This window comes from Elephas maximus, chromosome 5 (genome assembly GCF_024166365.1).
Source record: "Elephas maximus indicus isolate mEleMax1 chromosome 5, mEleMax1 primary haplotype, whole genome shotgun sequence".
Classification (NCBI taxonomy): Eukaryota; Metazoa; Chordata; class Mammalia; order Proboscidea; family Elephantidae; genus Elephas; species Elephas maximus.
This window is the reverse complement of record NC_064823.1, coordinates 2,873,118-2,895,689: the sequence shown is the minus strand read 5'-3', so window position 1 is coordinate 2,895,689 and position 22,572 is coordinate 2,873,118. Positions and strand designations below refer to the sequence as shown.

The 22,572-nt window shown below is 44.5% G+C and overlaps 1 non-coding gene and 1 pseudogene across 1 annotated transcript; one reads left to right on the top strand and one right to left on the bottom strand.

Moving 5' to 3' along the window:
- The first annotated feature begins 19,596 nt into the window (after positions 1-19,596).
- TRNAG-UCC (transfer RNA glycine (anticodon UCC)) lies at positions 19,597-19,667 on the top strand. Its single transcript has one exon. It is a non-coding gene; the product is annotated as a tRNA-Gly (tRNA).
- Positions 19,668-20,595: 928 nt separating this feature from the next.
- LOC126077487 (40S ribosomal protein S2-like) lies at positions 20,596-21,484 on the bottom strand (annotated as a pseudogene).
- Positions 21,485-22,572: the final 1,088 nt, after the last annotated feature.

Below are 22,572 nucleotides of genomic sequence, written 5' to 3'. Positions count from 1 at the left end.
CCTGATGTCCTTCTCCAGGGACTGGTCTCTCCTGATAACATGTCCAAAGTAAGTAAGATGAAGTCTTGCCAAGGAGCGTTCTGGCTGTACTTCTTCCAAGACAGATTTGTTTGTTCTTCTGGCAGTCCATGGTATATGCAATATTCTTTGCCAATGCCGTAATTCAAAGGTGTCAATTCTTCTTCGGTCTTCCCTATTTATTGTCCAGTTTTTGCTTGCGTATGAGGCGATTCAAAAGATCATGACTTGGGTCAGGTATACGTTAGTCCTCAAAGTGACATCTTTGATTTTTAACACTTTAAAGAGGTCCTTTGCAACAGATTTACCCAATAAGATACATCGTTGGATTTCTTGATTGCTGCTTCTATGGGCATTGATTATGGATCCCAGTAAAATAAAATCCTTGACAACTTCAATCTTTTCTCCATTTATCACGATGTTGCTTATTGGTCCAGTTGCGAGGATTTTTGTTTTCTTTATGTTGAGGTGTAATCCATACTGAAGGCTGTAGTCTTTGATCTTCATTAGTAAGTGCTTCAAGACCTTTTCATTTCAGCAAGCGAGGTTGCGTCATCTGCATGCTACAGATTGTTAATGAGTCTTCCTCCAATCCTGATGTTGTGTTCTTCTTCATATAGTCCAGCTTCTTGGATTATTTGTTCAGCATACAGATTGAATAAGTATGGTGAAAGGATACAACCCTGATGCATGCCTTTCCTGATTTTAAATGATGCACTATCCCTTTGTTCTGTTCAAACGACAGCCTCTTAGTCTATGAACAGATTCCTCACCCGCACAATCAAGTGTTCTGGAATTCCCATTCTTCGCAATGTTATCCATAATTTGTTATTTGCCGTCTGTCTTGTTGGGTTTCCCCTTTGCAGCCATCTTTATTTCTTAGTAGAACTTTTTTTTTTTGCTGAGTCTTAGTGGGCAGAGGGGTACTTGCTTGAAAGGAATTGTAAAAGCAACCTGGGTTGGCCCAGGGCAATACAGAAAACTAAAGTCTATGTTGAATATGTGTAAACAATGGAGTTCGCGTCTCATTCAGTTGCAATTTTCTGAGCTCCTTCATCAGCCTCTGCTAATCTTTGCAATTTAATTCCCTTCAGAAAAAGCATACCAGTTTAAAGTGCTCTTTTGGTGTTCAACCCATCCTTTCCCTCTGACTCTTAAGCCTGGATACACTTTAGGAGCACATACAAATCAAACGCCTATCTGTAAGAGCATCACGACACAGCTTTTTCAGGCTGAATATTACTGGTGCAGCTTGACTGGCTCCTCCACTTAGAGCAGTTTGGAGGTCCCAGTGACTCAGTAATGTGATTTTTGGCAGGTTTTTCTTCAAGCTTGCAATGAGGAGCAAGCTTAACAAGCCAACAGTCATGTCTGAGCTCTCTCGCTTTGCTGCAAACGTTACTTGAGGACATCAGGGATGAGGGTGTCGGTTTAGACGGCTCCATTCCCTAGAGAAGGGAAGTAGAGAGGGCACCTCTAGCCCCATTAGAGCAGCAAGTGGAGAAAAAAAGAAGCATAATAACAGAAAAAGAAACCAGGATTATAAAAAATGAAGCTGAGAGGGATGAGCATTGAATTTTGAGACAGGAGACAGAATATTTTCCCAACTCTGCCTAATTATCCACATGGACTTGGCAATTCTCTGAATTCTCCTGACTTAAGTTTTCTCATCTATAAAATAGAGGTGATGATACCGTTTCTGAAATTCTACCATGGGTGTGCATATGTGTGTGCGTGTGTGTGTGTGGAGAGAGAGAGAGAGGAAGCACATTAAAAATGTTTGAAGTAGTACAGAATGCCGAAATGGCAAACATTTTGTTAGATAAGTACTTGCAACAATAAAGTAAAGAAGCGTACATGGGTGACGGTTGTACAACACGGTGAATGTAGTTGATGTCACTGAATTGGTACCCTGAAAAGTGACAAACTGGCAAATGTCATGTTATGTATGTTTTTACAACAATAAAAAATGAAAGAAGCAGAGAAATGCATTTTAGAGCAGAAAAGTCAATTATCAGTAATAACAACATCTGTGTGCTTCTTTGCTTATTACACAAATGAAGCATTAGGTCCAGCCGTTGACGTGAGTTTAACAGAAAACCACAAACCAATGAATAAAGAAATGCAAGTACCTGTTCACGCATAAGATCATCTTATTTTTAAAAATAGATGTTCTGTAATTTTCAAACCATCAGACGAGGTTTCATTGTACACATAAAGGGTAACATGAAGTCTTCGCGGCCCTGTCTAGCATCGTTCAGTGCTTTACAAAGATGTTCATGACACTCTGAGGGCAAGATATCGTGCATCACTCTTTCCACAAACAGATGGAGAAACTGAAGCATGAAGAGGTGAAGTGAGGTCACCGAGGGAGCAGGTGATGGACTGGCTTCTGGTCTCCTGCTCCAAACCCTGCTCTACTTTGTCTTTCTTATAAACAGCCATCAATAACTTCATCTCCAGGTCACACACTGTAAACCAGGCACCGGGATGTGCAAAGCATCTGAGTGCAAACGGGATCTTCACTATTCTGGGGTAAAACACTGGATCCTGAACAGACACAGAGGAGAAAGAAACAACTCTTGACATTAGAGCCAGAAACTCCCTCAAAAGCCAGTCTCAAAATGAAATTGCAGAAATGAGGAGGGATTGAGTGTAAAAGCTCATTCAATACCACTAATAGATCAAAATCAGGTAAGCCTGATGGCAGGGCTTCCTAAACATTTACTTTGTTGAAAATCTTTGTTTGACACTATACTTAGAGGTTTTCCTTCCTTCCTATCAGAACAGTGCAGAGAACTGTGCAGACTGATGAAAAAAACAATTAAAATTTCATGTTGTGATACTGCATATCATTGCATATAAGTCAACCAAATGCTTAGGTTGACTGAAGGTTTCTATTTAAAAATTAAGGTTGTGGCCCTTTTTCCTTCTACATGTTGTCACCTCAAATACATACCTTATCCTTTCCAGGTGGCCTCTGCCACTCACTAGTTTTGTGGTCTTTGGTAGAGTCTGAGCTTCAGTTTCCTCCACTTGAAATAGGGGCAATCAGGCCTATATCAGATTTTTTTTGCAATAATCAATTGACTCCATGTTTGTAAAAGTATTGAACACAGTACCTGGCACAGAAAAGGTGATCCGTAAGTACTATTTCCTTCTCCACCTGAATAGATTCTTTATAAAGTGCATTAATTCTTGGAAGCACTTTTATATACATTGCACACAATTCTATAAGGTAACTTAAAAAAAAAACCAAGCCAAACTCTTTGCCATCGAGTTGATTCTGACTCATAGCAACCCTATAGCTAAAAAAAAGGAAGATATAATTGCCCCTCATATATTTGAGAAAACTCTGTCTCAGAGAGGCTAAGTAATTTGCTCAGAGTCACACAGCAAACTGGTGCAGAGCTGATAGCATGGCACCCTGATTCTAGTTTCATGATAAACTCTTCCCTGCTGTTGCTATTTCCTTCACCTCAACAAAAGCATCTGGCTTGCAGTATATTCCAAGTCAATGCCAACTCCTAGGAGGCGGCTCTGTGGTGTGTCTTCATAACCTTCCCTGCACAGTAGCCCCAGCTTTAATACCCTCCTGTTCTTTAGAAACTTCCCCTCCACTTGGGGTCTGAATGTTCATGGACTAATCCACACAGCATTTGAGCCAAAATGAATTTGCAGAGGAGTGTTCTTTCAGACTAAAGAGGTTGAATTTTATACCTCCACACATGTTGTGCTGTTAAAGATCTACAGCATGGTAAAATTATCCCAAATGTCATCAATCCCTGGGGGACATATTAATAATTAAGCAGTTTTAATTCACCCCGGAATGCAGATTCCATTTAACAAGAGAATGTACACTAAATATGCCCATTATATTGCAGCTGGCTGCAGAATATGTTGGAGATCTCAGCTGGGTTTCTCCAGGACAGATGACAGAATTAATGCAGGTATCAGTCTTTCTAAAGGCAGCATAGGAGCCAAAAGTAGCATCCTTGATTGGTTACAGGGTTTGCGTTTATTAGAAGTGTTTATTAGAATGACTAATAATGGAAGAGAGATGACTTGGCAAGGGAAGGGATGAGTTAGGGGAGAGCCAGGAGAAAGACAACCAAAGGAAATGGGGCGATTTTGCAGGGGAAGAGCAGAGACCCAGTGTCTGCCGTAAAAGGGAACCATTTGCCCCTACCCTGATTTCTAAGGGATTTTAAGGGCTATGATGGGCAAAGGTCATTATTCTACATGTTCCACTCATTAGGAAGGCTGTTTACTCTGAGAAGATATATGGCCTTGGTTACACACACACACACACACACGCACTAGCAAGTACTTTTCTTTTTTAAGACATCCGTTCCTCTTTGTTTCCCAGGTAATTCCAGAATACTGGCTATCATGAAGGAAAGAGACAGAAGCTAGCAAACAGGCTGCCAGCCCTCTTTCTTCCTTCTGGATATTTACCTTTTCTTCACAAACCAAAAACAGAAACAAACCCATTACAGTTGAGTCAGTTCCAACTCATGGCGATCCCATGTGTTACAGACTAGGACTGCTCTGTAGGGTTATCTTGGCTGTAACTTTCACGGAAGCAGATTGCCAGGCCTTTCTTTCATGGTGCTGCTGGGTGGGTTCAAACTTTTAGATTAGCAGTAGAGTACAAATCATTTGCACCATCCAGCGACCTGGTATCTTGCATCAAGCCAGTTGCATCAAGTGGATTCTGACTTAAGCGGGGCCCCATGTGTGTCATTTCTTCCTAGGTCCCCCCAAAAAGTCTGCTTTGAAGATAAGGAAAGAGAGAGTGAGACAGAGAAAGAGAGAGAAAAGAAGCTGGGGGTGAGATCCAGGAAACCAGCTGATCCAGGCTTTAGTTCTGGGGCTCTACTAAAGAGCTGTGTGACATCTTGGGCATGTTGTTGAACCACCTCTCTCTCTAGGCCCCCTTCCCTACCACTTGAACCAGGAAGAAGACTGCGTCACTTTTCAATGGTGCCTGAAAAATGTTGCAACCTTTTAGCAGAAAATGACTGTGGATAAATTCTTCTACTTCCTTGTTTTCCAAACTGAAACTACGCAAACCACGTCACTTCTTTTCCTTCCGTGCTTAAAGCACCTGACAACCTAATGAATGAACCATAAATTTAGTTGTAAAGGTGCCAACAAAGGAGAAAGATCCTCTCCTGACAGGCAGGTCAGTGTGGCAGGCTGTCACCAGGAAGTAGAAACTGCAGGACAATTGCTCCTGTGCCTGGGGCTGGAGGGGACTGTGGGGCTGAGAGGCAGCACCGACTCACACAGAGAACGGATTTGGCTGGCTTTACAGCCTCTTTAACTTTCATCCTGATCTTATTGGGGTTCAAGGTCCAGCCAGCACTGCCTCAAAGGGACTTCCTGGTCTGAAAAATGTGTGTGTGTGTGCATGCGCACCTGTGGGAATCACAACCAGGCGTTCTCTAAAACCAGGACTTTCTGTTGTTAGGGCCCTGGTCCAGGCAAGTGCGGACAGTTGAGTAGAGACTCTGACCCTCCTCTCTGGAAGGATGGACAAGGATGGAGAAGAATGTGAGAAGAACCAGGGCGGAGAGGAGGGAGGGCAGGGACAGCTATTTATCATACGGCAGCCTTGGGAGAAGCAGTGGAGGAGGGGCTGATGTTCAAAACAATTTGTGGACTTAGAGACTTTAATAAAAATGGTGGAAGAAAGATGATTTAAAGCCAAATAGATTAATAAACTCAATTATCTGGGACAGTTTTCTTTAGCCACTGATTTTTCTATTCCGAAAGCCACTGTTGTTTTTTCCTGCTATGAATCAGCTGATGGCAAATGACAACAGTGTGTATTATATTTCACCATTTATAGAGGTGGGTGGTGACGTTTCTCACTTTGGGTTAACACACACACACACACCCTACCATCACCACCACCACCATCACCACCACTAGTATCAACAGCCTGATGGCTTAAAGAGTTGCTTTTTCAAAAATGCCTTTTAAAAAAGATCTAGAGAGCTCTTCGGGTATTCTCAAGGCTAATCAGTCCAAATCATGCTCATAAACAAGTGGGATCCCATCCCCTAGGTTCCTAAGTTGCTTTTGACAGAGACCAAGGGGTCATGTCAATAAGGGGTGGCCTCCCTCTACATTAGGATTAACAGAAAATATGTGCCTCCATGTGTGTGGGGCGGGGGGGTGAGGGGGTTGTTACCTAATTTCAGCTGCTGTAATTTCTCACACTTCAGGCTCCTGGCAAAGAAAAGCATCTTGGAAATTTCTTGAGCTCTAAGCATAATCACCAGATTTTTCAACTTTCAGGAGCACAGGGCAACTAATTCATTGTACAAATGACTAAATTGTGGCCCAGAGAAGTTACAGGCTAAGTATGGGTCACCCAGCTGGTTAGCCAGGGACCCAGGGACAGAACATGGGCCTGTAGGCTCCTTGCCAGTGCTCCTTCTACCCAGGGTGGATTCTTGGAGATCTACTGTTTTGTGGAATTTCCTTTGGGCTTTGTACTCAGCTGGAGACAATAAATCACATTATGGGTGTCCAAGGTCTTTATCAGTCAAACATTCCCCCACACTCCACTCTCTCCACACTGTTGCAAAGCTGTACATCTGCAGGGGGGCAGGGGGGATGCGCCAGGAGACTCTGCTCACACAGAACAGATGTTCATCAAAGTCCTTTTTCTTTGCCCCAAGGTTGATATCTCATTGGCTTCAATTATTTATTTATATCTGTGCTTATTCATTTACAATAGTTTGTACACCAACACTTACATACACTCACCCTTAAATTTAGGAGACACTAAACATACCTAGGAAACCCTGCTGGTGTAGTGGTTAAGAGCTATGGCTGCTAACCAAAAGGTTGGCAGCTCGAATCCACTAGGCGCTCCTTAGAAACTCTATGGGACAGTTCTACTCTGTCCTATAGAGTCACTTTGAGTTGGAACTGATGGCAACAGGCCTCACTTTTTTTTGAAACATAGCTAAGGAGCCCTGGTGGCACAGTGGTTAAGAGCTTGGCTGCTAACCAAAAGTTCAGCAGTTTGAATTCACTAGCTGCTCCTTGGAAACCTTATGGGGCAGTTCTACTCTGTCCATAGGGTCGCTATGAGTCGGAATTGACTTGACGGCAACAGGAGTCACTGGGTGGTGTGAATGGTCAGCCTACTTGGCTGCTAACCAAAAGGCTGAAGGTTTGAGTCCACCCAGAGCTGCCTTGAAGGAAAGGCCTGGTTATCTACTTCTGAAAAATCAGCCATTGAAAATCTGTGGAACTCAGTTATACTCTGACACACATGGGGTTGCCATGAGTTGGAATCTATTCTGCAGCAACTGGTTTGTGTTTGTTTTAAACATAGCCAAATGCAACTCATGGTACTTAAAAAATAATTTACATCTTAGTTATCACATGATGGGTGGGACCTTTGAAGTCATCTCAGCATCAAACTCTCCTTCTGAAGATAAGGTGAAATGACTTGCCCAAAAATAGTGCGCAGAGCTAGGACTAGACTGTAGGTTTCTATAAACTTGCTGACTTTTCTTCTCTCCGTTATACCACAACACCAACCTGCCAAAATCCAGTTTTACATCCTCTCTTCGCTCTTGGCCAACCCCTTGGTAGAGGTACTAGTGGGCATGGAGAGAATAGGATGGGCCCTAAACAACCCAGCTTGTGCTGTTCAATACCTTAGCCACAGGCCACAGATGGCTATTTAAATTAAAAGTGATTTAAATTAAAGTTAAATAAAACTAAAAGTTGAGTATTAGCCACATTTCAAGTGTTCAATAACCACAAGTAGCCAGTGGCTACCACAATGGATAGTACAGATGAATGTTTTCCTCATCGCAGAAACTCATCTCGGGCAGTGCTGCCAGGTGCTAGGCAATCAGGACCCAATAAAAATTACATATTGAGTCCCAACAATGTACCAGTCCCCATTGTTGGTGTTTTATGCTAATCATCTAATTCATCCTCATAAAAACCATGAAGTATTATTATTTGGATTTGACAGAGGAGAAAACTGAAATTAAAATTTCTTAATAATTTTCTCTCAGTGTTCTGTAGTAAATGGCAGAAATACGAATACACACAAACTATACTACGAGTTCTATTCCCTGTGAGGAGCCATGAAGACTGATAACAATATATAGCTAACATTTATTGAGTACCTACTACGTGCCAGGCACTTGTATAACAACTAACAGAGAGTGAATTGTTGAATATAAGGTAGGTATATTATTATCCCCATTTTATAGGTAAAGAAATGAGCTTGGAGAGGTTCAGCAACTCTCAGGTCACCCAACTAGTAAATGCTGAAGTCAGGATTTGAGCTCAGGGAGTTTGACTCTAGACCGTGGATGCCAAACCACTATACCATACGACGCGCACTTAACTGTGGTGTCTATGTTTTATGAAAGGTAAGGACTAACCTGTGGCTTACAGTTCCAATCCTTGCTCACAGGGCCTGTTGCTCTTTCCAGATGGGCCCTCTCTCACAGCGCTGGCCTTTGAATGCCTCTGGTCAGAAGGATCTGCTCCATTTCTCCATTTCTCCTTGCTGCTGGCCAGCAAGGTCTATTGGTTGCTCTCTCTGCGAAGCAGCCACAGTGAGAAGTCATCACAAGAAGTCATGCTTGAGTAAGTCTTGAAAGGGGTCCTTTGGTCCACTCCTTGGAGTTGTCCCACCTCAGCTCACCACAGGACAACTTCAAGAGCATTCTGTTGACATTCCTTCTTGACATTTGGTCAGCCCAGTGGACATCCCTTCAGCCCTGGTGGGCTGGCTGCATTCCACAGCATGTTGGTGAACCTGTCTTATCCTTTAATGTGAAGCAGGTCTAACAAGCAATTTTCATGAACTAGCTCAAATAAGTTGACTGTGATATTTGTGGCACTGGTTTTGTAGTTTTTTAATATTTCGGCCTAGCACCAGATGTCACATTGGCACTGGACTCCATTTGCCAGTCTTATTGAGATATTCTGATTTTTTGCTTTATTCTTCTATTGCTTTGATATTTTCAGAGCATTACTGCCATCTGAGGAACCAAATTTAATGGAGATTTTTACTTGTGTTTCAGTGGTAAAATTGTTTGGCTGCCAATAGAATTTTTGTTGTGGGGGTTAGCATTTAATCTCGGTCAGCTTTTGACTTTTTACATTCTGCACAGTTTTATAAGTCCATAAGATGGCCTTGAATCCTTTGGAGGCCGTTTCAAAAAGAGTGGTTCGACAATCACCATACAGTAGTTCATAAATGACCTTAGAGAATGGTCCAAGGTTGGGAAGTTGAAAATGCCTCCCCAAGAACTGGAAACTTAAAAAAAAAAAAAAAAAAACCCTGATATACTGTGGAACAAAAGAATACTTAAGCTGGCCTCAAACTATCAGTGGTGTTTACTGGCAGTGGAGGACACCAGCAAATAACTGGCAGAATCTTCTTGGGATCCCATTGAGCTTCCTTAGTCAGGTCAATAGCTGACCGTGGGCAAGCCAACTCACATTACCAAAGGCTTTTGTAAAACTGGTGGCTACAGGGCACTTCCTCTACGTGATGCACCACAAGTCCCACAGGGAAGTCACTCCCACCTCACCACGGCAGCCCAAACACAACGGCTGTCTTGCAAGGGTACAAATGACCTTATTTTGCAGTAGCTGGCTTGCCAGGCGACTGATCTGAGTTTCGCTACAATAGAAAAACAGGGAGCATTTGTGAGAGCTGTTTTATGGTTATCATATTTTTTTTTTTCCCCTGGAAAAGGATGACGAACTTGAAATCCTGCTCTGTGTCCTTGGCATACCACATAATAAAGAATGGTAAATATTGCTATCTAAGTAGCTTCTGCGATGATGGTTCATGATTCTAATTCCAGCTTCCTTAAGTTGGAACGATTTCACATGTCAAGACGTAGTGCATTTCCTCTCGCTGAAGAGACTCAAGCACATATTGTGAAGGGGATTTAAAAACCAGATAGGTGGGCAGACTAGGCTGTCCAATAAAACTGTGACAGGCTGTGATTCTAGCATGTTCTCTAGTCTGCAAAGGCCTGTATCTGTAAAGTTCTACTCTTTAAGCAGAGTACATTTTTTCCTTCTCAGGGTCGTTGCCCATGCTGCATTCTTCCCCCAGAGCAACTAGACTCCCCACCTTTACACACGGGCTGGCCTTGACTCCTCACTATCGTTCAGATGTTGATCTGTTTTCTGCTTAAAGAGGCCATTCCTGGTCCCTTTTATGTAGACACACTGTTTTATTGTCTATCTCGGAATCCATTTAATGTATTTCCCAAATTGTACACAGTTTTTAAGTCTATCTACACTTGTTTTGGGGTTGGTTGTCTGTAGACTGTAAGCAGGGAGCCATGTGTTTTATTCAACAACGTATATCTGTGCTTAGCACATAATAGGCACTTGAATAATTGCTGGAGGCCTGACTGAATTAATTAATATTATAATCATTTGAAAGCCATTTATAGAATCTAAGCTGCAGAATTTTTGAACTGGAAGATATGTTTAGAGACATCATTTACCAATGAAGTGTAAGTACCCTCAGTTTCTTCTTTTCCTTACTCCATAAAATTGATGGTTGAGCCAGTCACATTTCTAACCACAATATAGCTATTTTTGATTAGGCTCCACAATGGGACTTGTGCATTGTGTACCATCAAAAATCCCAGTAAACGAAAAAAAAATGTTGTTTTGTTTTTTAAATAATATTCAGGGCTTAGGCACATCACTGATAAGTCTATCACTACCTTTTTGGATCATTCAGAATAACCTGTAATCCTTTAGACTCCACATACCCACTAGCATATCTGCCTCGAGTAGGTGGATCCTTGAGGTCTTCCTCTGGTGGGCAAACACCTGCCTGTCTGATTTGTGGCCCACATGGTGAACTCTCTAGGTAGGGCTGGTCACATTGAATATGATTGCAACAAAGTGGAAGGCGCCCATGAGCAGATGCACCAGGAACAAAGGGGGAGGAAATCAAGGTCCTGAAAATAGAAATCACATCAAAAAATAGATGACTAGTTGATAATGCCTTAAGGCCTTTGTTCGGGAACACTCTGGCACTATAAAGAGAAAAATGACAGTGCCATATTCTTCTGTGAAGCTCCAGTCGGTTTTTCTTCAAGAGTTCTTCCCAAAGAAGGCCTTTGTGGGTTGTGGCTAACTGTTTTCCATTTTTATCGAAATTTGTTTTTTAACTCAAGTGTTATTCTTTTCCCAAGGATTGCTGTATCATCACATTAACAGTAACATAAACAAACCTGACAAAAATTCACTGAAAACAATAAATGTGGTAATTGCACATTCTCGTCCTAGGTATTCCCTTTTTGTTCTCAATTAAAAAGCAGTCCCAGCAGTTGTACATCCTATATTATTTGTTCACCTTAAATAAAGACTTTTTAATCTAAAAATATAGCAGGAATAAAACTTTCTGAAAAAAATAAAAAGCTGAAACTTAGTATCACATCAAAAATAAGAAATGGAGTTTTGGGGATCAGGATGGTTTTCAAGAGGTTGTGTTTTCCTGAGGAGCCAACTCTGTTATAGCCCTTGGCCTAGGGGCAACCAACAGGCTATAGAAAACAGTCAGCCCCACAATTCCAGCGGAATGGTATAAAAAAAACACTCAGATTTTTTAAACTTAACAAAAAATGAATTAATACACTACACTCATTGGCAAACATTTTATCAAACTACAGGATTTCAAGTAGTATTTGGTCAGCCCAAGACTAAAAAAATACCAAACCCATTGCCGTCAAGTCGATTCTGACTCACAGTGACCATATAAGAGTCGAATTGCCCCACAGGGTTTCCAAAGAGCAGCTGGTGGATTTGAACCGCAGACCTTTCAGTTAGCAGCCGAGCTCTTAACTACTGTGCCACCAGGGCTCGAGCCCAAGACTATTATCTAATAATTCATTTTACTCCCCTAGCATTTTAATTAGGAGCACCTAGTGGCACAAAGGGTTAAGCACTCAGCTGCTAACCCAAAGGCCCTGGCCTAAAGGTTGGTGGTTTGAACCCACTCAGAAGCAACTCGGAAGAAAGGGCAGGTGATCTGCTTCTGAAAGGTCACAGGCTTGAAAACCTCATGCAGAGTTCTAACCCGTACACACGGGCATCAACTCGACGGCAACTAAGAACAACAACAATGAGCATTTTAATTTACTCTGTTTGAATTAAATACATAATTCTCAATACCGTGTGAGACCCCTACCAGTGACAGTTGGTATACAAGAGTCAGCTCGCCATTTAGGGCCATGGGCTCAGTCACACATTCCTATCTATAGATGACCGGTTCTATAAATGCCCAGGGAAACTTCAGAAAAAAGCAAAGTGGCCTGGCCATCGTAGCTTTCACCCTACCCATACCCTGGCTCTACAGCCTTCAGTTCACAGTGACCTGTCTCCTCCTACCGGACCCGCAGGCTGCACGGCAACAAGAAGGGACTTTTAGACCCCAGAAGCGTTTATGGAACCAGCAGACCTGGCCAAGTGAGGGGCTCAGGCCCTCGGTATCAGCCCAACTTTGGCCAATGGAAGTCCCATGGCCCTAAGAGGCTTAAAACAATAATATTTATTACCTCACATGGTTTCTGTGGGTCAGAAATTCATGATTGTTAGCTGCTTGATTTTGGCTCTGGGCCTCTCATGAGGCCAAGATGTCAGCAGGGGCTGCAGTCATCTGAAGGCTTGACTGGGGTTAGAGGATCCACTTCCAAGATGACTCTCTCGCATGGCTGGCTAGTTGGTGCTGGCTAATGGCAGGAGACCTAAGTTCCTTGCTCCATGGATCCCTCTGTAGGACTGCTTGAGTGTTCTCATGACACGGTGACTAGTTTCCTCCAGAGTGAGTGAGGTCAGGGTAGAAGCCACAATGTCTTCTATGTGCTAGCCTTCGAAGTTACACCCTGTCATTTCACAGTATTCTGTTGCTTTTATAGGTCAGCCCCATTGATATGGGAGGGTACTATACAAGGGTGTACCAGGAGGCAAGGACCATCCAGAGCCATTGTGGAAGGTGGCTACCCAGCTTCCTGTTGGTCCTCCTGCTGTTCATGGAAATCTGTCTGCTCAATGCCTGAGCTTCTCCCAAAAATACACAAATTCTATGGTCATGGAAATGGAATGTCTTTTTAGAGAAGGTCCAACAGCTCCCAACCTCCAGTCTGCCTTAGGTGGATGGTAGCTCAGGGTCATGCCCCAACCACTACACCTCTCTCTGGGTAGCATCTTGTATGTGGGGAGTGCTAAGAAAGAGTCCTCAATCAGCCAGGCTCACACCACAGTTTAGAATGCAACTCTAAAGTGAGGTCCATCCCCAGAGAACCTCTGACTGGAGTACTGCTCTAAAATGGTGACCCAAACGAGTTAATTAGCCTATTTAAGTGTCTGAGTTATACCTGTAGCGCTCTGGGAAGAATGTGCCCTCGCTGGATTTCCGCTCTTTTCCTGGAAGGGAAATAAGCCTTGTGGACAGGTGTAGAGAAGATAATTGTCACAAGTTATCTGGGTTCACCTTTGGTAGATGTCTGCAGAAATTCCAGTGAACTTCCATTATCTTCTGCAAGATGATGGAAACTAATTTCAACCGCAAGCTTTAAAATTTACTAAAGAGATAGTAAGTGTCAAGCACTTTATACGTGTTATCTCCGTTTGTCCTCAGGAGAATCGTGTGAGGTAGGTATCATGACCACCATTTATAGACAAGCCAGGTGAAGTTCTTCGAGGTTAAGTGACTTGCCCAATTTCAGTCCCAGCCACTAAATGTCAGAGCCAGGATGGCAACTGGGTGTGTCTGACGCCAAAGTCCATGTGAAATCCATGTGATATTGCGCTTCCAAAGTTCTCCAAACGAGGAGGGGGCATAAAGGCTTGAGAATGTACATCCAAGGAGAAGGGGGAAGGGAGGTTGGACCTACCACAACCACAGTGGCAGGGCAAGACAGACAGGATCTTGTGTTAGAAGCAACCATTCCAGGATGTTCCCTTGCTCTCCTCTTGGAAGGCTTTCTTCTCTGTCTAGCAACAGTGAGGCCAGATGTCTCAAGGACTGCAAATTGTGCATTCCCCTCCCCCTGCAAGGACAGTCCAGGCTGTTAATAATAATAGCTACTCTATACCAGGCCTGTGCTAAGTTAAGCACCACTTTTTAAAAAATCTTCACAACATTCCTATGAGGCAAGTATTATTGCTGCAAAAAAAAAAAAAAATTTTTTTTTTGATATAGCTGAGAGACAGAGGCTTGGGGAGTTTAGGGCCATCGCCAAATCACAAAGCCCCAAGTGTCAGTGCTCACGTTTTAACCCAGGCCTCTGACTTTAGGGCCATCAAGACTCTTAGCACTATGTTATATCAGACAGAGGTCTGACGACCGCGTGGCCCGTTCATCTTCTCACGAACTGACAGCTCCAGCCCCCGACACAGAAGGGGAGGGATTCGTGGGTCCTGCTGGAATGAGGCTTGCTGACGCGCCAGCCAGGCCTAGGCATCCACTTGGCAACCCACCCGCTCTAGGGCGCAGCCCGACCCTGCTGCGTGGGGACCTGGACCGCGAGCAGGTCACGTCTCCCCTCGCTCATCTTGGCATTTCCCGAGCCCAAGGGCAACCCCACGCCTCTCTGAACAGCATTTGGGGTGAGCTTGGGCTCCGATGTCCCGGATGGATGAGCTGGGGAGGGAGGTGCCCCTGCACCTGGGTCCCCATTTTTCTCTCCGCGGTCTGCTTCTCCTGCCGGGCCCGGGGCTGGCGGAGCCTCAGCAACCCCGGGAGAGAGGAAGGAAAGAAAGGAGGGAGGGGTCGCCCTGCTCCAGTGCCGCCGAGGCCCTGGGGGCTTTGTGTGTTCGGAACCGGATTCCCCACCTCCTTTCCCCGCCTCCCATTCCCGCTTTTCTTTCCCCTAACCGAAGTCCCAGTAGAGTATCCAGCAATTAGCACGCGAGGAGGGGGTGGAAGACGGCGGCGGGCGGTGGGGGGCGGGCGGCGCGAGAAGCCCCTTCCTCCCGGATCGGCCCGCTCTTCGGCCTGCGCTGCCTTCGTGCGCCACCTACCGGCTGCTCGAGGCCTCTGCGGCGCCCTCCAGAGCTGTTCCTACGCGGATCTTGATCTCCGTGGACAACAGACAATGGTGTTTTTTTTTTTTTTAACAATGATTTATTTTTCGGGGCGGGGCGGGGAGGAGTGAGGATAAGGAGGAAGGAGGGAGGGAGGAAGCGGCAGTGTGTTTGTCATCGCTTTAGAAAAAAAATCTCTGTTCTATCATTATTTCTGCATATCCATTATATTGAAGACAAAAGGACCCAGTTCTGGAACAACAAAGCCAAGGAAAATGCTGTCTGTGGCTGGCATTTAATTGTGTGCGCAAGGTGCTACATTTTCATGGGGAGAGACTGTGGAACGGAGTGGGGCACAGCTTCTGTTCAAAAGCCTGAGTTTTCTGCTTTAGGATTTGGGCTTTCTTACACGTGTTCCATTTTATGTTGCTTCGTGTATCTCCGCTCATGTTACATACTACATACAATTCTACGTTTCTGTATGGTTTTTCAACCCATCACAAGGAATCCTTGTGGATTATTTTCTCACCAGGGATAATCATGGTTCGCTTCACAAGCTCCCTACACGTTCTTTACTAAAAAATCCTAATTTTTAGTAGCCGTTAGGGACCTTAAAAAATCCAACCTCCTCATTTTACAGATGAAAGAGCTCGAAAAAGTCACAGAAATAATTAGAGATGGAGGCAGGACCAGAATCCTTGTTTCCTGCCCCCTTGTCCCTTTGACCTGCTGTTTGATGTCCTGCTCCCCAGAGGTACCTGAATGGGGGTCAGAGGCAGACGGGTGAGCCGCCTGGCTTGGTGATAGCCCCTTTGACTCCCCTTTTTCACTCCATCCCCTCTGTACAGTAAAGGAGGGGGACAATGTAGACATCATCTCCATTTATTTATTTTGTTATTTTGCTATGATAAGTTAATATCTAAAACCTATTGCATTTATAAGGAGCCCCGGTGGCACAATGGGTAAGTGCTGGAAAAGCTGGTCATTTGAGCCCAGCCAGCAGCTCCGTGGGAGAAAGACCTGGCGATCTGCTCCTGTAAAGATTATCCGTCACTGTGGAATCAGCTCCCACGCATACAGACCCTTATAGGACAGAGTAGAAGACCTGTCCCATAGGGTTTTCTAGGCTGTAATCTTTGTAAAAGCAGATTGCCACATCTTTCTTCTGTGGAACAGCGGGTGAGTTCGAACCCCTGACCTTTTGGTTAGCACCTGAGGCTTAACCACCAAGCCACCAGGGCACCTTCCCATATTACATCCTAGAAAACCTGATGAGTCCATTTTACTCTGTCACACGGGGTCACTATGAGTCGAAATTGACGGCACCTAACAACAACTTTGCAATTACCCACAACTCTCCAGAAAAGGCTTTGCCTGAAATGCAGGGCTTACGCTCTCCCTCTGACCCAGTGCTACTCTGGATACAAGGAGCATAGAGGGAATGTCTTCCATCTTTGGAAATTGTGTCTAGTGGTCTCTGGGCACAGCTTTTCTCATGCCACCTTCTGAAGCATACCATAGCAGACGGTGCTGCTCTTTAAACTCTCACTGTGTCACCGTAATGGAGACAGAAGAATTCTCAAATCTTAGATGAGAAGCTTGGTAAACATCTTTGCACATCCAAAATAAGTCAACCTGTCACAGAAGTCTGCTTATTTTAAAGGTTGCGCCGTCTGTTTAAGGCAAACAGACCCATCTCCCAGTAAGTAGACAACTAGACAATAAGCAGAGGAAATTTCACAACAAAAGGTCAGAAGATTCCCTAACTCTCTTTACACTGTCTTCTAAAAACACCGAGAAGAAGAAACACACCTGAGCTGCCAGCAACTCCTAAACCTTTCTAGTGGGTGTTGGCACTTGAAGGGTATCGGTATACACAGGGCCACGTGACATGTACACAGAGAGCTTAGTCTTTAAATCTCTTAGTCTTCATTTGTTTGTTCCTTTTTTCCCTACCCAGTAGTGACTCATTCTGTCTCTACAAAAAGGCCCACGGTTCAATGATATTCTGAATGACAATCACACAATTTAGAAATACCTTCCCTTGAGGATATGTGAGGATCAAAGGTGATCAAATGAGATGATGTAGGTGAAAGTACTTCTAAAAGCCAAAGTTCCTCTTCAGAGGTGAGGGATTCTTCCCATAAACTTGAGATGTTCAAAGCACGGAACTCATGAATTGGAACAGAGCCATAAGTGTTCTGTACAGTTGCCATTAGGCCCATTTTTCAGATAAGGAACTTAAGGTCACACATCAGGGGTAAGTTTTAGAATATCCAAATCTCCTTCTTAAGAATGCCCCCATATCATGTTGGAATCAGGTAGCCGCTAGAAGTCTGGCAACTCATGGCTCCCCTAAGGGCCTTATTTGGTAGCATGCAAATAGAAACGATCATTTTCAGATTTAGATTTTCCCAAACGGTGGTGCGAGCAGCTATTTTTACTTTTGCTTCCGTCACCATTCTCTGTAGTAGCAAGTGTGTTTGGAGTTGTAAAAACTTTTTCCATTTGCAGCCTAAATTTAAATATGGATTACAGGAACCCAAACCCTCTCTCAGTCAAATACAGGAGTCGTGATAGTGAGTCCTGTTCAACCCAGTATTTCTGGTGTGTGGCCTTCATTTTAATATATTTAGGGACTCCACATCACTAAAAGTACGTCACGAGACAATTTGTGTACCCATCCATTTACGTAAGTAGTACCTCCTTTAACGGGTTTCCTTCCATTTGATTCCGACTCGTGGTAACCTCCTGTCCTGTAAAGCAGAACTGTGTTCCGTAGTGTATTCAGGACTGTGACCTTTCAGAAGCAGAGCACCAGGCTTCTCTTCTCAGGCACTTCCGAATGGGTTTGAACTACCAACCTTTAGGCTAGCAGCTGAGCACTTAACCGTTTGTGCCACCCAGGGCCTCCCAAAGTGATTGGCAAGTGTTACAGAACTAATTCTCTTGCTATATGTATTGGAGAGTATGGTTCCATTGAAATGATATTCAGTTTGCAGAGAGTAAACACCTAACCTAGCTGGCTGGTTTTTATAGTGCTTCTCTATGGGGCGCATAACCCTACAAGAGGCAGCACAAGAAGAAGAATGACTGATGTCACTAAAGGATGCGCAAATCTTGGAACTCCAGTTTCCCCAGTAGTTTCTGTCCTATCCTATTAAAACCAAGCTTGCCGTCATGTTTCTCCAGAGGTCGAAACCCGATTTTACCTACTGCTCATGAGACTAGCTGCTTGGTCTGGGGGCTTTGGACTCATTGCCTGATTTAACCCCAGACGTTTGTATGACCTGCATCCTGGGTCTGACTCAGCAGCCTGAGCCATGACTAACTCCTTGGGAATGGGCCTTCAAAAGTACTGGCTGGCTGCAAGAATTATTTTAAGTTGGTTTCCATTAAACCACATTCTGGTCTTTTATTCCCTTTTTTCTTTTGTAAAACCTCCCACAGCTCCTTGGGGCCAGCTTGGTAGCACCAACCTATTGGAAGCTTGTGTTTATGTAGCTTTGTGGGGTGGGTAGAAGAACCTCAGCTGGTTCTCCTTGTGCCTCCTTGACTGCCCTCTCATTTTCCAGAATCTGTGGTAGACCAGAAGACTCAAATAGACCTGCCACCAAATTCTCAAGAAACATGGGATAGGGTATTGCCACTAAAACTGCCCCAGGAGCAGATGGCTAGCAGACAGGGAGTAAAGAGAGTGCTGGGAGCTGCTGTACCTTAGGCAGTGGGCGTGCTCTCTGTGCCAAACCCACCTGCCCAATTTCCAGTCCAGACTGGGGCTTTGTCAGTGGGCCTGGGCTGTGGAGAAGGACTGCAGCGTGTTGCTACTTGCTCCACCATCTTCACTATGCACTTCTGCCCCTGTAAATCCTTGCAAAGTAGGAAATGCCCAGTGGAAATGCAAAATAATCATGTCATCTTTCACACATTTATGGTATTTTCACAATGTTTCTAATAGCCACTAAGGGACAAGAGTTTATCTTTCTATTTTCTATCTCATAAATCTTTTCCTTTTTTTTTTCATTGCCAGCATAAATTTTGCTCAATCTAATAACAAGGTTAAAATTACAGTGCTTTTCATCATTACAGAGATGCCATTGCCTAGGATGGGGCAAATTTATTTCTTCCCTTCACCTGCATCAGGAAGTTAAGTAAAAGATGTTCACTTAGCTGCGTGTGGGCTTTGTTCAAAACATCTGCTGGTGAGTGTAAACACTTATGGGAAAGGCCTTTAGTCTGGGGGAGAGTCAGTTAATCTGTGTTTCCAGTCCTTTAGTGAGTTTCTTCTTGGGACTCAGAAGTGGGGGAGAGCCATCTAGCAGTGATTAGGAACCCAGGCTGTATAAATATTGGCAAGTTATTTGATTTCTCTGCACCTCTATCGTCTCATTTGTGAAATGGTGATCATACTGGTACCTCCTAAATCACTGTGAGGGTGTAAAGCAACAGAAGATGTGAAGGGCCTAGTATAGCACCTGGACCTAATAAGCATTCACTAAGTGCCAGCCACAGAGGGCATTGGTAGTCCAGTGGTAGAATTCTTGTCTTCCACGCAGGAGACCTGGGTTCGATTCCCAGCCAATGCACCTCAATCATAGCCACCACTTGTCTTGTCAGTGGAGGCTTCTGTATTGTTATGAAGCAGAACAGGTTTCAGCAGAACTTCCAGACTAAGACAGACTAGAAAGAAAGGTCTGGAAACCTACTTCCAAAATCAGCTAATGAAAACCCTATGGATCACAGTGGTCCACAACCGATTATGAAGATGGTGCAGGACGGAGCAACTTTTCGTTCCCTCATGCATGGGGTTGCCACAAGTTGGCACCTAACGACTAGTGCCACCCAGCACCATCGTCATTACAGAATCTATCCTTCTGTTCCTACATGGCAGACTTCTGTCCTGGCAGTTCCTTAGAGCTGCCTAAAGAATCCATGCACCATTGCTGTTTTTGCACCTCCTTGACTCTTTACATCAGCCTCTGCCCATTGGGCAGGGAAGAGGCACAGGTAGAATTGGTGATAAGGTGGTGGTAATTTGGATCCCAGGCAAGAACCGGGACCTCAGATGGCTTCTGCCTCCGCCCTCCGCTGGTGAGTACCACTTCTCACACACGTCGTCAAGGTGCTCCGCTCTCAGCCTGCCGCACCCACCACACATAAGGACTTGGCACAGATGCCCCTTCTCTGCCCTCTGCCAAGTACTTGAGCCTCCACAGGTTCTTTCTTTTTGGCCACACAGCCAGAGAAGGCCCAGGCTCAGGTGTGGACATTACCCCGTTTTCCTTATTAACAAGTTGCTTCTCACCAGCTTTTACCCATGTCTGAACTGAAGTTTCATTGCATCCCTTTGCCCAGAAGTACATGCTCATTAACCACTTCCTGCAGTGTTCCTTGGTTCTCCTTGAGGCTATCTTCTGCTTCCACCTCTCAAGGATAACTTCCCATCTCCATCAAACATCTGGTTTTTTGGGGGGGGCTTAATTAACTCACTTTATTTTTCTTGTATAAAAACCACTATGCGGTGGCCACAGCTGGAGCCTGGGTCCTCTGCACCGAGACTCTGGTCTGGGTCTTTACGAGATGGCCAGTGAATTCCTGGTAGGGAGACTTGGTGGACATGGTCTCTTTCCAGAGGTCGGGGGTGAGATAGCTGTATGTCTTGGAGATGGCATCGAAGGTAGCTTTAGTGAAGTTGTCCAGGGAGAGAGTGTAGCCCCTGGCCGAGGTGTAGCAGCCATCAATACTGGCCATCAGCAGAAGCTTCTTGGTCACAGGGGCTGAGACTATGCCAGTGCCTCTGGGTGGGGGATGAGGCACACCAGCTTTGAGGCCAAACGGCTGGTTACCTTGCAGGGAACACTATGGGGCTTGCCAGTCTTGTCCCCCCAGTAGCCTCACCACATGGGGATGATGGAGAGCTTGGCCAGGATAATGGTCCCACGATGGCATGGCCACCTCCTTGGAGCACTTAATGTGGAGGCCGAGATGGCCGTTGTAGTCCCCGATGGCATTGAATGCCTTGACCCTGGTTTGCTGGCCACTGCGTGCCTGCTTCTGCATAGGCATGATTTTCAAAACCTCATTCTTTAGGGCCATTCCCAGGAAGAAGGTAATGATCCCAGACTCTTTGATGGAGAGGGAGAAGAGATAGATCTCCTCCAGGGAGAAGAGATTGATCCTTATGTCCTTGATCAGGCAGTCTAGCTTGGTGAAGGGGAGCCACTCCTTGTCCTCGGCTTTGCCTCCACGAGCTCCTCAGCCCTGGTCTCGGCCCCAATCCTACCACGTCTGCAACCCTGACCCCACAGGCCACTTCCGAAGCCTCTACAGAAGCCACCGAAAGTTCCCATTCCCGGGCCCCAGGGCCTTCAGGCCCTCCCGCTGTACTCGCGTCATCTGCCATTTGGTGTTTTCTCAGGAAGAAGCAGCAAACATCTGATTTTTCATTAAGGGGATTGTTAAGATAATTTTCTGTCCCCCTCCAGATAAGACACAACGAAGCATTTGCCCTTGTCTCTAGGATGGAAGGCCAATGACATGCCATTTGACCTCATTACTTCAAGTTCCTTATTTTCAACCTTTATCACACATTCATCATTGAAGCGGAAGAACTACTTTTAGATGATGTCTGAGTTGGAACACAATGAACCTCCCTCAAAAGCCTCAGGGTCTGCTTTCTCTTCTCTTTCTGAGTTGAGGAAGCCTCAAGAATAGCTTTCATTTTCCTCCCTTGGAAACTAAATACAGCCTGGGAACTACAGTTCAGTTTTTTGAAATTTTGGCACATAGTATGTGCTGACCATTCTCTCCTAATCACGATTCTTCTGTTTATCAGCCTGCCTGCCCACCTGCCTGTCATCTATCTGTCATCTGTCATAGAAACGTGAGTTTTTTGTTTTGGGTTTTTTTCCCCCAGTTTATTTGCTTATGTCTGACCCAGAATACTTTCACTAAAAGGCAGATGGGCTAAGATATGAGTTATCACTTATACAAAGGCCTGGCTTTTGCCAGACTCTCTGTTTGCCCTCAACAAGTATAATCAGACACCTCTGGTAACATCTTGCATTAGAATCCAAAAGAGAAATGCCTGAATATGCACACAGACAAGGTTATAACCGAAGCTGATATTAGTCAACAGAAAATGCATCAGCAGGGCTCTGACACAAAGGAAATGACTTTGTCTACAAAGGTTGGATACAGCCAACCAGTGATCAATACTTACAAGATTAAAAAGGATGCCCATCTTTGATTGCTCTCTCTCTCTCTTTCACACCCGTCTCCACTTGGTCACTGACTTGTGTCAGTCCTTTCTTCACTTTGCAATATCTTTTGCATTTCTGTCTTTCTTTTCATTCCTACTAAACTCTAAGCCTAGTTGAAGTCTTTTTATCTCATGCTTGGCACATTGCGATAGCTTCCTAACTGGTCCACCCACTTCACATTTTTTTTTCTTTTTAAAGACCATCCTAAACTGCCATCTGATTAATCTTC